The 15,352-nt window shown below is 34.1% G+C and overlaps 1 long non-coding RNA gene across 1 annotated transcript in view; it reads right to left on the reverse strand.

The window, feature by feature from the left end:
* Positions 1 to 15,352, reverse strand: part of LOC133171528 (uncharacterized) — a 213,946-nt gene that overhangs the window by 134,321 nt on the left and 64,273 nt on the right. The gene's annotated exons all lie outside the window — the stretch shown is intronic.

Below are 15,352 nucleotides of genomic sequence, written 5' to 3' on the forward strand. Positions count from 1 at the left end.
AAATTTATTTTTAATGGGAATTCCGGTGACTAAATCTCGGACACTACATTTATTGTGTTTTGAAAAGAAAATATATGTGAATATATGCCTTTCTTTATTTCGCGTATTTATTTGAAGGGGAAGTGTGAAAATTGTTTAATATATTTGATACAGATGCTTATAGATAGTATTTGATAGACGCAATATTAGTAATTTCCTGTTGGTCGCCATACTGGAGGCCAACAAACCCAGATTCTTTCATTATTCAACCAATTTAAACGTACTGGGCAATGAGGTGAATATGTCACAGTTTGTCTTTCGAATATATGTTCAAAGAAGCTTCCTGTAATTCATACTCTTAGTATTTTAAAGATTTATGCCCTTATATATGCCATACATGTTTAAAATTGGTTGCTCAAAGAGGAAAATTTACTAGTTTGACTTCCAAGATGGCGGCCAAGGGAATAAACTCGAAGGGAAAATACGTCGTACGAAAACTATTCCCTTATCAAGCAGCACAATCGATAGTTATCTACAGCATGGCAGATTGAATGTCAGAACTTCTTGAAGAAACGCGATTAACCTTCAACAATTAATACCATGTTTCGTTTAATCTTGTAGAGTGGACTTGCCACTATAGCTACAATGTAATTCATACATTCATTATATTTTCTCTTTCATTTGAACTATAGGATCAAGTGAGCTTTTCTAACCAAAGTTTGAGCTGTGAGATTCTGCCTGTCCGTCTGTACGGTTGAAAAATATTTTGCATTTCTATCTCCTTCTTCAAAAATCCCGATCCAATTTCAACCAATCAGCCAAAAAAAAAATTTAAAAAAAAAACAAAACAAAACAAACAAACAAATAAACAAAGCAAAACAAAACGAAAAGACAATCAAACAAAAAAAATACATCCTCATGTGAAGGATATTTTTTTTAAAAAGACCAATAATTATTCTATAATTCTCAAACTCTTGTTTAAGTTGAGTTCAACTTAAGTGTGTTATGACCTACGGATTTGTCTTGTTTGGGATCAGTTCAACTTAAGTGTGTTATGACCTACAGATTTGTCTTGTTTGGGATCAGTTCAACTTAAGTGTGTTATGACCTACAGATTTGTCTTGTTTGGGATCAGTTCAACTTAAGTGTGTTATGACCTACAGATTTGTCTCGTTTGGGATCAGTTCAACTTAAGTGTGTTATGACCTACAGATTTGTCTTGTTTGGAATGAGTTCAACTTAAGTGTGTTATGACCATGGACCTGCAAATTTTTCTTGTTTGGAATGAGTCCAACTTAAGTGTATTATGACCTACAGATTTGTCTTGTTTGGAATGAGTTCAACTTAAGTGTGTTATGACCTACAGATTTGTCTTGTTTGGAATGAGTTCAACTTAAGTGTGTTATGACCTACAGATTTGTCTTGTTTGGAATGAGTTCAACTTAAGTGTGTTATGACCATGACCTACAATTTTTTCTTGTTTGGAATGAGTCCAACTTAAGTGTGTTATGACCTACAGATTTGTCTTGTTTGGAATGAGTTCAATTTAAGTGTGTTATGACCATGACCTACAGATTTTTAGCTCACCTCGACGAAGTCTTGCTTCGGATGCTGGATCTAACCTACATTTTTCAGTTGAGTGAGAAGGTTAAAGTTTTTGGAGCAGGTCCATTCCCAAGTAACTATAAGCCCTACCTTGACCAAACTTGCATGGATGATGCATCTAGGGATGGACACTACCACACTTGCTTCGGATGCTGGATCTGACCTACATTTTCCAGATGAGTGACCAGGTTAAAGTTTTTGGAGCAGGTCCATTCCCAAGTAACTATAAGCCCTACCTTGACCAAATTTGCATGGATTATGCATCTAGGGATGGACACTACCACACTTGCTTCGGATGCTGGATCTGACCTACATTTTCCAGATGAGTGACCAGGTTAAAGTTTTTGGAGCAGGTCCATTCTCAAGTAACTATAAGCCCTACCTTGACCAAACTTGCATGGATGATGCATATAGGGATGGACACTACTACACTTGCTTCGGATGCTGGATCTGACCTACATTTTCCAGATGAGTGACCCGGTTAAAGTATTCGGAGCAGGTCCATTCCCAAGTAACTATTAGCTCTACCTTGAACAAATTTGCAGGATGAAGCATCTATGGATGAACACTACCACACTTGCTTCGGATGCTGGATCTGACCTAGATATTCCAGATGAGTGACCAGGTTAAAGTTTTTGGAGCAGGTCCATTCCCAAGTAACTATAAGCCTTACCTTGACCAAACTTGCATGGATGATGCATCTTGGGATGTACGCTATCCAACCTGCTTCGGATGCTGGATTTGACCTAGATTTTCCACATGGATGAATTTTAGGCATATTTAAACCAAATAAGCATGGATGATGTAGCTAGGGATGGTCACTTCCAGACTTGCTTTGGATTCTGAATCTGACCTACATTTTCCAGATGAGTGACCATGATAATTTTTTTTGGAGTAGCTATATAACATTATGGCCTGTTATGATTAAACTTGCATAGATGGTGCATCTAATGATGAAAACTTCCAGACTTACTTTGGATTTTGAAACTTACCAACATTTTCTTGATTAGTAAACAGGATAAACGTTTTTTGAACAGGTCTATTTCCAAGTAACTATAAGTCCTACTTAAACCAAACTTGCATAGATATTGATCTTGAGATGTACACTAACTAAAAAAAGAATATGCTGTGAAATTTGCCTTACTTAAAGATAACATTCGTTGAGGTGAGCTTCGTAATCTTTGATTACCTATGTTTCCTGTTTGAAACGGGTTCAACTTAAGTGTGTTATGACGATGACCTATAGATCTTCTTGTTTGGAACGGGTTCAACTTAAGTGTGTTATAACCATGACCTACAGATGGGTCTTGATTTTGAATTAGGGACATATCTCAGAGATTTAGGTCAACAGAAATTTATTTAATTGAAATGCTATCACTCTCAATCCCTTGATTGGAATATTTTGTTGTTGTTTTTAACTTATGTTAAAATCTTGACGCGAGCCCATTTCAGAAGTCTGAGAGAGTAACGAACGACAACTCTGGAAGGGAGATTGGCAAATATTTTTATTTAGAAAGAAGAAAATTTAGTATAGTCTTGAAGCACGCGCATAAAAGACACTTATTACTTATATAAACATGTTTACCTCTCATTTACACTACCTGTGGATCAAATAGAATATCATATAGGTTTTTATACTTCAAAGAAACTACAATTTAATCTTTGTTTTTAGCTCACCTGAGTCGAAGGCTCAAGTGAGTTTTCTGATCATATTTTGTCCGGCGTTTGTCCATCTGTCTGTAATAGTTTATGATCTATGCTATTCTATTGGTCTTACTATTCCTGGATATTTTTTTTCCTTTTCAAACAAATGCATGAACTATAATTTAACACTAGTATGGAAATAAATAGCTGACCTCTCTTCGATTTTATGATGCTATAGCAGGGGATGCATGTTTTCCTTGGAACATTCTACATGTAGTTTCAATTGGTTTTTTATTCACTTTTTAAAATTTTTATATTAGATAGTGAAAATTATAAGGACATTGAGATTACGTATACGTCATCAAGCTCATGAAAGTGAAAATGACACTTGTGATGAATGGTCCTCTGGATTATAACCTGACAGAATTAAACCGTCTCTGACGTGTTGTACGGCATTAAGCCAGTTATTGTGTCCAAAGTAGGAGAGTGTTACATGACGGTGAGTGTCTGATGGTGACAAAATGGCAGGGAAATCCTGATACTCTGAAACAGTAAGCAGTGAATCCTGCTGTCAGGAAGCAGTAAATAAACATTTAAAACTTTGTCTTCCCACTTGTATCGAGTTGTGTGTTTAACCAGCACGTGTCTCCCATTTCATTCACTAAACGTGATCTAAAGATCACCCGTTTCTGATCAGCAGAAAACGATTTTAAAATTACCAAAATCTATACAGTAGAGCATTCGCACACAAAGAATCTGGGGGAATAAGACGAGCCATGTGCCCATGCCCATTTTTCCGCTATGCAAGAACATTTATTGGAAAAAATATCTCAATTGTTCGAATTTACTTAAGCATTTTAATGTTTACAGTAGTTCTCAAAATGATATTTATATTCTAAACAAGCTAAACAGTTCACTTTCATTTACTGTCACAAATGTCTAACATGGGTAGGGACTTCTATTAATTAATCTGCATATTGAGTGTTAACACTTATTGTGGAGATATTATAAAAATTTTAACACTGTATATAATGATAGTGGTGATCTAGAAGCGCTTGTAGTTAAAATTAAAAAAAAAAAGGGGGAATAAAAGTATTCAAATATCTATTATAATTTTTATCTGGCATTTTAAATAATTTACTGTAAATGATTTCATTACTACACACACATATATATATATATATATATATATATATATATATATATATATATATATATATATATATATATATATATATATATATATATATATATATATATATATATATATATTATTTCCAGTGAAAAATATGTTATTCCTATAGACATTTTTTATAAAGTAAAACAAAATTAACCCCCTCCCCAAAAAATGAAAAAAATCATGACTCGAACACTTTCCTCAATAAACGTCCCTATAAAGAGCTCCTCGCTAACCACTATACCACGGAGTCACACATACATACCCATTTAAATAGCATACAGTTCTCTATATTTAGCAAGCGTATTTGGACTTAGAATTTTTTAAGACCACGGTGAAAATTTAAGTAAGTTAACTTAATTTTTTATGTAGAGTGGGTTTTCGTACCAAATTTTTGCAAGAGTAAAAAGCAACATCTTTCCATTGCCTTTCATTAATCGTTCTCAAAAAAATGGTACGATGACCCACTCTATTTAAAAAATGTAGGTATATCATCCAATTTATGTCAGTTTTTGTGAAAATTGAGCGTGATGCCATTTTTTGTGTTAATCAGAATCATTTTCGCTGTTACAATATTCAGGTTTTGTCAAATTTGTATGCAAATGGTAATAAGCATTACATTAATTCAACAAAAAGTGAATTTTTTTTAAAAATGAATTTACTGATTTTTTATCGATCGTTATGTAGGCATATGGCTTCGCTTATCCCCCCAGTTTCTTTATAAATCTATAATTTAAAGAAGTTTATCTGATAGATGTGTTCATTTATTAAATCCCAGTTTTAAGGCTTAAAAATCTACAACATCTGCTATCTATAAGATACCTTATTTTTTTCCCAAAATCTTCCTCATTATTTATTTCAACAGACAGAGGTGGGATCAGGTGCCATGGAAGAGTAAGCATCCCCTGCCGACCGGTCACACCTACCGTGTGCTCCTTCTTATGATCGGGTAAACGGAAAAATCTGTAGTCAATTTGTTTCTTTAGTTGTCGTTTGTGGGGAGTTGCATGGGATTGCTAATATTGGTGTATAATTCGTCGTATTGCTTAAGCCTTTTTCAAAAAGAATTTTGTCAATAAACGTTAAATTTCTCATTTTCCTTAAATTCAAAATTGCTTTTAATTCAGTTCTTAGCAAGAGTATTTTGATCACCCATTAAACAAAACCAAAATATAGGTTTAAAATTAAATAATTTCACTGGCAATACCCCTTGCAAGAAATTTCTGTTTCTTCCTTTCCAAATTGCTTTTTCACAAGAAGTTTTAAGAACCAAACAATTTATTGAAATATTAAGTAATAATTAGACTCAGTCTACCATATAGACATGTAAATAAGTCATATAAAGTCATAAGTCTAGCAATACTAGTCTTCATTTTCTCAGCTTCGCGTCATTAGTTTAAAGTAAAATGAATTTCTGCTTAATGACATGATTATAATATTATACGCCAATTAAAATGTGTGTCTTTTCGTTAAGTCTATATATGTAATTAACAAATCCTTAAGCAAGCATCTTGCGAGAATATAATATTGTGATAACGCAATATATTTACATTCAATTATAAGACGTGCAACAAAAGCTTACAATTAATTGGCGCAAATTCAGTATAATTAGAGGTTTCGCAGACTTCTCTCGCCTCGATGTATTCCAAATCAATACAACACGAGACGTTCATGCTGTCAGTAATTGTACGAGGTCACTGCTTTTTTGTTCTATTCTATTTCTGCATTAAAACTGTTATAAATAATAAATGTACAATGAGGTTAAACTGTCAAGATATTTGCCTAGTTAGAGCTTGTACTTGTGGAGAAGTACAGATTTTCAACAGACACGTGTGATAAAAAATAACAACCAAATTGGTCAAAAATGAATTGCCTATAACCGACATTTAGGATTTGAGTCATAAATATTTTTTTAATCTAAAAAGCGGCAAAGTCGAAAATTGAGGTCACAGGGAAAACATTAAACTCGAACTTTGATTGAGTATTTGTTGTTTTACGTCCCATCTGAGGATCTTCCCCTCATATAAAGACGTCTCCATATACCGGTGAAGGGCTCCAAATTTAACCTTATACTTGGCACTCGGGGCCATTGAGCAGCGAGGGTTCTTTATCGTGCCAACGCCTACCGTGATACGGGGACCTCGGTTCTTTAGGTCTCATCTGAAAGACCCGTGACTTTCACTTCTAGTGCCGAGCGCTTGGCGAAGGAACAGCCACTACCTATATTTATGTCAGGTTAGATGCAGCGCGGCGAACGTGAACAAACCCGAGCCTCCCGATCTCTGAACGAAGACCCTACATGTACCACTAGACTCTGAAGATCTTTTGTAAATATATACAATATAATAGAAACCAAGGTAATTTACGGTTGAGCCCTCTCAATGATAAAATCGTCTGATGACCTTTTTTGTATGTTTTTATTGTTTTTTTGAGAATTGAGAATTTTTCACTCATATATAGAGACCTCACATCTGTAGGTTAACTGCCATAGATTTTAATCTATACATGACCCTTAGCCGTAGTACTGAGTTTAAGCCTATCGTGACACGGGACCTCCGTTTTTAAGAACATACGAAAGATCTATCATGATTATCACTTATAAAAGGTCGGACTCCCGGCTGGCGAAATATAGTCACTTACCTGTGCTTATGTCTGAGTTTTGACATGGCGCCAGGAACCCTTGACTCCTTGTTACGAGTGCCAACCATTAGGCTTCCGCGATTGGTAAAAGAAACTTGAGATCTCAAAACGAATCAAATAACAACTCTAATGTGAACACTACAATTAGACTTGAGGCTTCTATTCTCTATTTGAAACACTTCTAGAGAACTTTAGAACAGACAGCCAACTGCAGATCTTAACTTTGGAGGGGACTATTCAGTCTGAATTTAAAAAGAAGAAAACCTAAGCTGCACAACAATTCTCCATCAACGGAGATCTACAACTTGGAGACTTATCTAGCCTCGTGTTAAGCTTTCTACAATTCTCCGGTAGGATTGCTAACCTGCGGACCGGTGTCAGGGGTTATATCTCAAAAGTCAAGGATATTGTATAGAGAGTTAGTAAAATGGTGTCCGGTAGGTCGGGAACTTTTGCTTGGATTGTATTTAAGCTTGAGTGTGGTATTGCTGACTCTAGATCTGAGGTATTATCTAGATTCGAGGTCATTTAGGTCAGTATGTCTGGGCAAAGAGATAGTAACTACAGGTATGTCAACTTGATTCAACACCATATCTTAAATGTCACGTCTTCAAGGTCATAAAATGAAGGGCATAGGTCGAATGAGAAAGGGGAATAGATCTATACCTTTTTTATTAGAAAAAGTTGACAAGTGTTCGAAATGGAGTTACTAGGTGTAGAAATAGATTCTCTTTGTGACACATTTTTTTCTGCTTTTTTATCTTCCTTGGGTGTACTACATGTACATTTTAATTTCATGAACTCTGTTGAGATAACTAAACAAAAATTTTACACTTCATGTGTATCCTTAAATATCAATTTAAAAAATAATATATAAATAAAGCGTTGTGTTAAATACACAATAAAATTAATAGAAGCGTTGACTATAGTCTTGTATTTCCTGACACGTGAATGATTGGCGTTGTGAGTTCCTTATTGATCTGGTTATAGCGATTTACTGTCAATATTCTTAGGGCTTCGATATTTTCAAGGAGAATTATCCGAGAATAAAGACGTACACTATTGAACTTGGGGCTTAAATAATATTTTCCAAAAGATTTCCAACCTTGTGGTTATTCCTTTGTAATTGTCCACTAAAGAAAGATTAAGAATGTTTCCAAGAAAATAAAAAAAAAAATACATACATATTGATCCACATACAAATGTATTTTTATTTTTAGATAAGGTGAACTATTTCCACAATTCACTACTTTTCTAGTGTCATTGCATCACTAATTATCAAACTTGCTTAGTTTATGTGGGATAACACGTGCTACCTGACAACAGAATCCGGGATCGCTGGCCAGATGTCGGTACTGTGACACGTCATCAAATCACAGTTTGAAAGTCCTTTGGCACGCGACATGTGGTAGTCAGGCCGATACAAGAGGCATAATGATAAAAAAAAACGCAGATCAATAGCATATACTAATTTATCCTTTGGGATTAAAAGCATTTTTTTCTGCCTTTCAAACTCTGTTTTCTTTTGCATGTATTTGACATAAAACGGATGTCACTTCTTTCCCTTCCATAGCTGTGATCTTGATGTTGTATCTTGAATCATGCAGCAAGATGATCATGCATGCTTAGTACATCACCAATGCTCAAAGGATTAATTGTTTTTTAATCAACGATACTCAACACTTTAGTTCTTAGTGACCTGTCCTATTGAGACAGGACATATTACAAGACATAACATTTCAATTCAAAACAAAAATTGCTAGAAGTTTCAGTTTTATTATGCCCTTGGAGCAAATTGAAATATGACCTTGAGAGCAAACAAAGAGGTCCCTAGCGCAATTTGCATTGGCTACAAATGCTGGATGCCTGGGTGAAATCAATTGTAATCACCAAAAATATACTTACATCTGAGTTGTAAACTTTAAAAAAAAACATTAATTTTACTATATGTACCAGTTTGCTGCAAGTTAGTAGCTCAAAATTCACATGCTAGTGATTCTTTCCTTTCGGACCAACAGAGGACTGGTGCCTTGGGAAGGGTTGTATTAAGCGTATTTCATGTATGTGGGGAGCTTCGGCTATAACGCCTCGGCTTTTATATTTCAAAACACTTCTCAGCCTCGGAGGTTAATCTGCAACATCCCCGAAAACGCAAACTTTATTTCTTTAGCATATGGATAATTTCTACAAACAAAAAAGAATATATTATGCACATGAACTTAAAGAACTATTGAATATTGAGAATATGTCTATATAGGTCACAGTTAAGTATACAACTGTGTCTTAGTTTACTATGGATTTTTTGCATAGCGTTTACCAAATGAAAAGTGCGTTGGAGGATATATGACTTTTGTAATTAAAGTCTTACGAAATGTCTTAAGTGAGGTGGCTTCTCTCGAGGGGAAAGTTATGTAATTGCATACTTTTGTTTGTATAGCTAACCATTCCTATAGTACTGATATTACTTGCATTTTGCTCGACATTCTCTATAATCCCTCATACTGTTTTATGGTTTTAAAAATCATATTTATCTATTTAGGAGTATCCAGTGTACCTGTAAAAATTGACAGGTAGATAGCACATAGATGAATATGACATGTAGATCGCACATTCTGAAACAGGGAAATATGACATGTAGATCGCACCATTCTGAAATAGGTTAAATATGACATGTAGATCACATACCATGAAATAGATAAATACATGTATGACAGTATATCACACCTTTAAAAAGCTCAATTTTCTATTTTGTTTTCTTTAGGTTTTCTACTTTTCGTATTTTTAAACAGCCACGATTTCAAACAAATTTCAGCAGTCTATTACCCATGTATTTTTTATTGTTTTTATCAATACACTTTGAATCCAAAAACATGTATTTCGGAATTGAATTGAAGACATATAACTCATGCTTAAACTTGTATTTGCAAAGAAAATGGCCAAAGTTTATACCTATATTTCAAATGTTTTTCAGTTCTTCATTTGAACAAGCAAAGTCAGAGTACCATCATGGGCTGGAGATCGACGTTGAAATCTGTAAAGTCATAAATTAATCCATTATATACTCTGCCGATGTCCGGTTGTCATGCATTAATGAAAGGCGGAAAATTATTGGGGTTATAGTCATTTTCCTGGCAGGACAGTTGTAAATAGTCCAGTTTTGGACTGTGAATATGGACCACAACACACTACATTCGTTTGGAGGTACACTGGCACAGAAACTGACACAATCACACAAATCTATAATTGTTTAACGCAATTTATTAGTATTTCATCTCCCTGTCTTTAGTTTACTTATATTAGTAAGACTTTGATGCAAACACTTCAGTCCAGACACTCAAAATCTCGGGCAGAAAGCAAAATTTTAAAAAATAAGTCGGTTAAAAATTCCAGTGCTTAAACATTGCACTGAATAAATAAAGTTTGTTTACGTTTTATTTTCCATATTTTTCCGACGTGTTTTAGGAACATATTTTTAGCCAGTCAAAATCCAGGAAAACATTCCGCCAGAGATTAGTATACGTACCACTACACGGTGTGAGACCAAAGGGACTTGTTTCTGTGATAATTTTTTTTAACCCATAGTATAATAATAACACAAGGTATCCAACTCCGAATTACGTGGAGTACCCTCCTCCCCAGAATCGCACTCATTTACACGTTCAATTGGCGAGGAGAGTTTTGAGCTTGTTTACGGGAAAAAAAGAAAATAAAGACAAGAATGCCATATATGGTTGTGTAGATGAATTATCGTAGAAGACAATGGTAATAAACATTTTCCCAGTACAATTCCTCTGAAAGTGTAAATGAGTGCGATTCTGGGGAGGGGGAGGGGGTTGGGGCTATTATATGGGTTATATGTGTTATTATATGGGTTAAAAAATAAATTTTACAGATACAAGTGCCTTTGGTACATGAAGGTTCCACCGCTTGAACATGAGTAACAACATACTCAACTTTGAGTTCTTTTCAATCAAGCCCAGATAAATCTCAGACAACTTTTCAATCAAGCCCAGATAAAGCTCAGACAACTTTTCAATCAAGCCCAGATAAATCTCAGACAACTTTTCAATCAAGCCCAGATAAAGCTCAGACAACTTTTCAATCAAGCCCAGATGAAGCTCAGACAACTTTTCAATCAAGCCCAGATAAAGCTCAGACAATTTTTCAATCAAGCCCAGATAAAGCTCAGGCAACTTTTCAATCAAGCCCAGATAAATCTCAGACAACTTTTCAATCAAGCCCAGATAAAGCTCAGACAATTTTTCAATCAAGCCCAGATAAAGCTCAGACAACTTTTCAATCAAGCCCAGATAAAGCTCAGACAACTTTTCAATCAAGCCCAGATAAAGCTCGGACAACTTTTCAGTCAAGCCCAGATAAAGCTCAGACAACTTTTCCAACATCTCATCGCCCAATAATAATACATTATTCAATATGACCCGGTGTCAGTCAACTCATAACGCATTTTATGGCAGTAATGTCCTCGTGATTCCGAATTTAAAGAGTAAAATGACTGCATGGATAACAACTTTCTGAGGTTTGACTATTCTATACCCAAGGGTTTCGAAATTATAGCTCGGGCTGAATTACAACAGCATCTGAATATCCAGTCATCTTGATCTAGGAGACAATACCTTGCCTCAAGATCACGACACACCCTTAGGTCGGGTACAACATCCTAAGTTTGACTTCATTCCAGTTAGGAATTTCAGGATCTTTTTGGTGGTCGTCACTTTTAAGATATGACCTTGGAGTCAAGTATACAACACTCGAGTAGGCCGTTCAGGCACGTAGTTTTTGGGAGGGGGGCTACTCCCCTTTATCATTTTTTTTCTCTGGTTGCCCCTTTCCCCTACTTCAAGTTCACAAAAAATGCTACGTGTCTGCAGTTGGCAACAACATATTTAAAACTGAAGTCATCTAGTAAAATTTGTTTAAACCTAATATAAAGAGAGTATTGTTATTTTATTTCACAAGATCAATAAATGAAGATAAAGCTACTCATAAATGGAATCAAAGATGTTATAAATAGATGACAATCTATCCTCATCTTTTATAAACCAGTAACGTATCTTACAACGGAGAAAATATGCAAATACAATGTAAATACGAAATATGCAAATACAATGTAATACGAAATTCATAACTTCTTCTCGAAAGTATAAAGCAAAATGAAATAATAGGCAAACAGACCAAAAGGAGACCTTAAGAACAATCGAAGCAAACACAAAAACAGCAAACAAATCAAACTAAATATCTGTCAGAGAAAGGGTTTGAAGATATAGATGTAACTTATGGTTGCTAATATACATTAGCACATCTTTATTATATTGCCTCATAAAATATTTTCTTTTCTTTTTTAATTTACTCGACAACAGGTATTGTTTCAGTTTTGGACGTTTGCCAGAGCAGTGAGAATTCTTCATTAATGAATGCCTACTGCGATAAAAGCATTGATTTTAAGATATATGACTTTATTTGCGTTTGGTGAAGAAACAAATATTTTTATTGTATAAAATAAAAAGTTTTGCTTCCATTGGAAGTTGAGACTAGCCTTCTCCTATACATAGCATACCTCAAAAATATACTTTGAAATGAAATTATCTCATTTTAACGAATTCTTCAAGAGCCTACGGATGTTTCTTTGTTTCTTTATCCACAAAAATTCGAGAGAAATTAAAATAATTTAATATCGAATACTTTCACTTTAAAAATTGGAAGGAATATTTTTGATTGATGTTTCATTTAAAAAAAAAAGCAATGGTATTATATATTAAAGTGTCTCGTGTCAATATTTTTAGTGTCGACGAAGGGATTCAATCAATTGCTAGCTATATTTTGCTTTATTTATTGGAACTCTTATTTGCGTCACCTTTAAAATGTGAAGTTGTTAGTGTTGATAACCATTGCTTGAGTAATGAACATTAAGAAATGCTTATCACTCTCGTTAAAAAACTAGCGGCAATTATGATGCGCTTAAGTAGTTTATATGGAGATATTCCATTGAAATTTTCCAGAAATTGAAATTTGTATACATCTGTGTGTGTGTCTGTGTGTGTGAAAAAATCTTTTATTTCAGTTTACGTTTTCATACCCCGCGCGTTGAGTATATCGATTTTATACTAAAGAGACAATACATACAGCGGACCTCCTTAGTCCTTCCTCAATTTACAACTAGCAACCTGCAGAATGATATGCTGCAACTTAGGTGAACTTAATCCCCGAGTAATGGACAAAATAAAAGGATCAGCAGGTTGATGCTTTTTCTCAATTGTCCATTACTCATTGCCAGTAGGCACTTGTTTCGATGACAACTTTACACAAGTTAAACAGTGAAGTTGATATTAATATTCCACTTTATTTGGACAATATCACTGATGGACGCGAGCTGGACATGTTTGATTCTAAGTTGACAGCTTGGGAGGACTATGTTGTAGGAATACAGCTACTGTTGACGGGTAAGTTGGACTGATAGAGCGACTTTTGACGGCTAAGTTTTGGGAACTACTCGGAAATGGACGCGTACCTTGTATGATGAACTTGTATAGTCAACGTTTTTGCAATTAACAGAATGTTGAATTTGGTATATTGCAATATGTTTTGATCAGGGTTGGGGTAATTGAAAAAGGTGGCTATAATTGGGTGTAATTAATTACATTTTTCCAAGTAATTGATTACATTTTTCCAATAATTGGAAGTATTGTATTCATTTATCGGAAGTCTGAAGCGAACTGAGCATTTTTTTTGTTAATCGTGAGTACGATGCTTTCTTTAAAAGAAAACAATCAAAATATTTTGTTTGAGACAGGCTGATTAAAAGATAATCGCAATATGTAGTATAATCAAATCCAAAATCGCAATATATGGTATAATCAAATCGAATTCTTTTCAATTCAAGATTAACATTAACATTGAAAAGCGCGTTTTAAAGCTTTTTTTTTCCTCTTTAACGGGTTGCAAGTACATGCAAACATTAAAGAGTATCTAAAATCTAATCCCTAAAATTTCACTTATAGTGATAAACCAATATGACATTTAATAATATTTTACATAAACATTTTTACTATCATTTGTAAATAACAGAATTTCTGTTTCAAATTCTTTTTCAATGTATCGATCATTTATGCTTCAAGTCTGGCCAACTCGGAAACATATTTATATTGCCACGAATTGATAGTATGCAAGCTTGCAGGCATGTTCATTCACATTCAGCATCATTACCTGGTATGTCAATCAACATATATTTTACCTTAGAAATTAAATTTTATATAGTAAATATTGCTTATTTTGTTTATGTATGCCACAAAAACAAGAAGCATAACATAATTTCCTATGAGGTCGTCGACATGAAATGATTATTAATATATTAGATTACTGTATATAGGCAGAGAAAAACTCGAGATGTTTTAAAATGTTAGAGCTTTCAATTAAGTCTCTTATTTAAGAAAAGTAAATATTTATATATTAAAAGGTCACTATGTATATGTTACAGATGTTGTTTTATTCAGAATATAACTCTGGGCAACACAGCTCATCAGTATAATAATAATAACATATAACTTTATATTTTGGCGAATCTAAACACCTGTATTTATGTATCAAAGGAGAAATAAGCGAAATTATACATCTGTGAATACAAAAAAATATACCCCCCCCCCAAAAAAAAAAAAAAACAAAAACAAAAACAAAAAACAAGCAATCAAACAACCCGTTTACATTGAGAAAATATTCGTAATTGAAAAAGATTTCTGTCGTATATTTCCCCTTTTATGTGATTGCAGTTTTTGATATAGCTTGTCGGGACATTGAGATAGTGAAGTACATGTAGTGAAAGGATCGAGCAATCTATTTCATATTTAAACTCTTGATTAATAGTATATTTTATTATCGGATACGAGAATCCTTCCTTGACTTTGTATACATAGACTAGCTTTGCCCGTTTCCCGAGCCATATTGATTTATTCAATAAAGTATGTTTAAATCACAAACTTTTGCAATAGAACACAATAAATTCTAAAGATATTTATTCGATTAGATGTTATGCTCATTGCGAACTTGGAGAATGTACGATCGTACATACAGTAAATTTGTTTACTGTTTATTGTTGCATCTCGATTTTTCTGCAGCATTTGGTTTATTAAATTGTGTAAACATTCCTGAAATATATTCTTCAGTGTAGACGGCTTTCAGTTTATGTCCAGGCTAAAAGGCCCAGTAACAACAATACTCACCTTTCACTCATGTTCAAGTCAACGTGTGAATAAAACTTGTCATTGTAACCCCAAATTTGTTTCAAAAATAAATTTT

The sequence above is a fragment of the Saccostrea echinata genome, unplaced genomic scaffold (genome assembly GCF_033153115.1).
Source record: "Saccostrea echinata isolate AGI-Se365-2 ecotype Australia unplaced genomic scaffold, CSIRO_AGI_Sech_v1 ptg000054l, whole genome shotgun sequence".
Taxonomy (NCBI): Eukaryota; Metazoa; Mollusca; class Bivalvia; order Ostreida; family Ostreidae; genus Saccostrea; species Saccostrea echinata.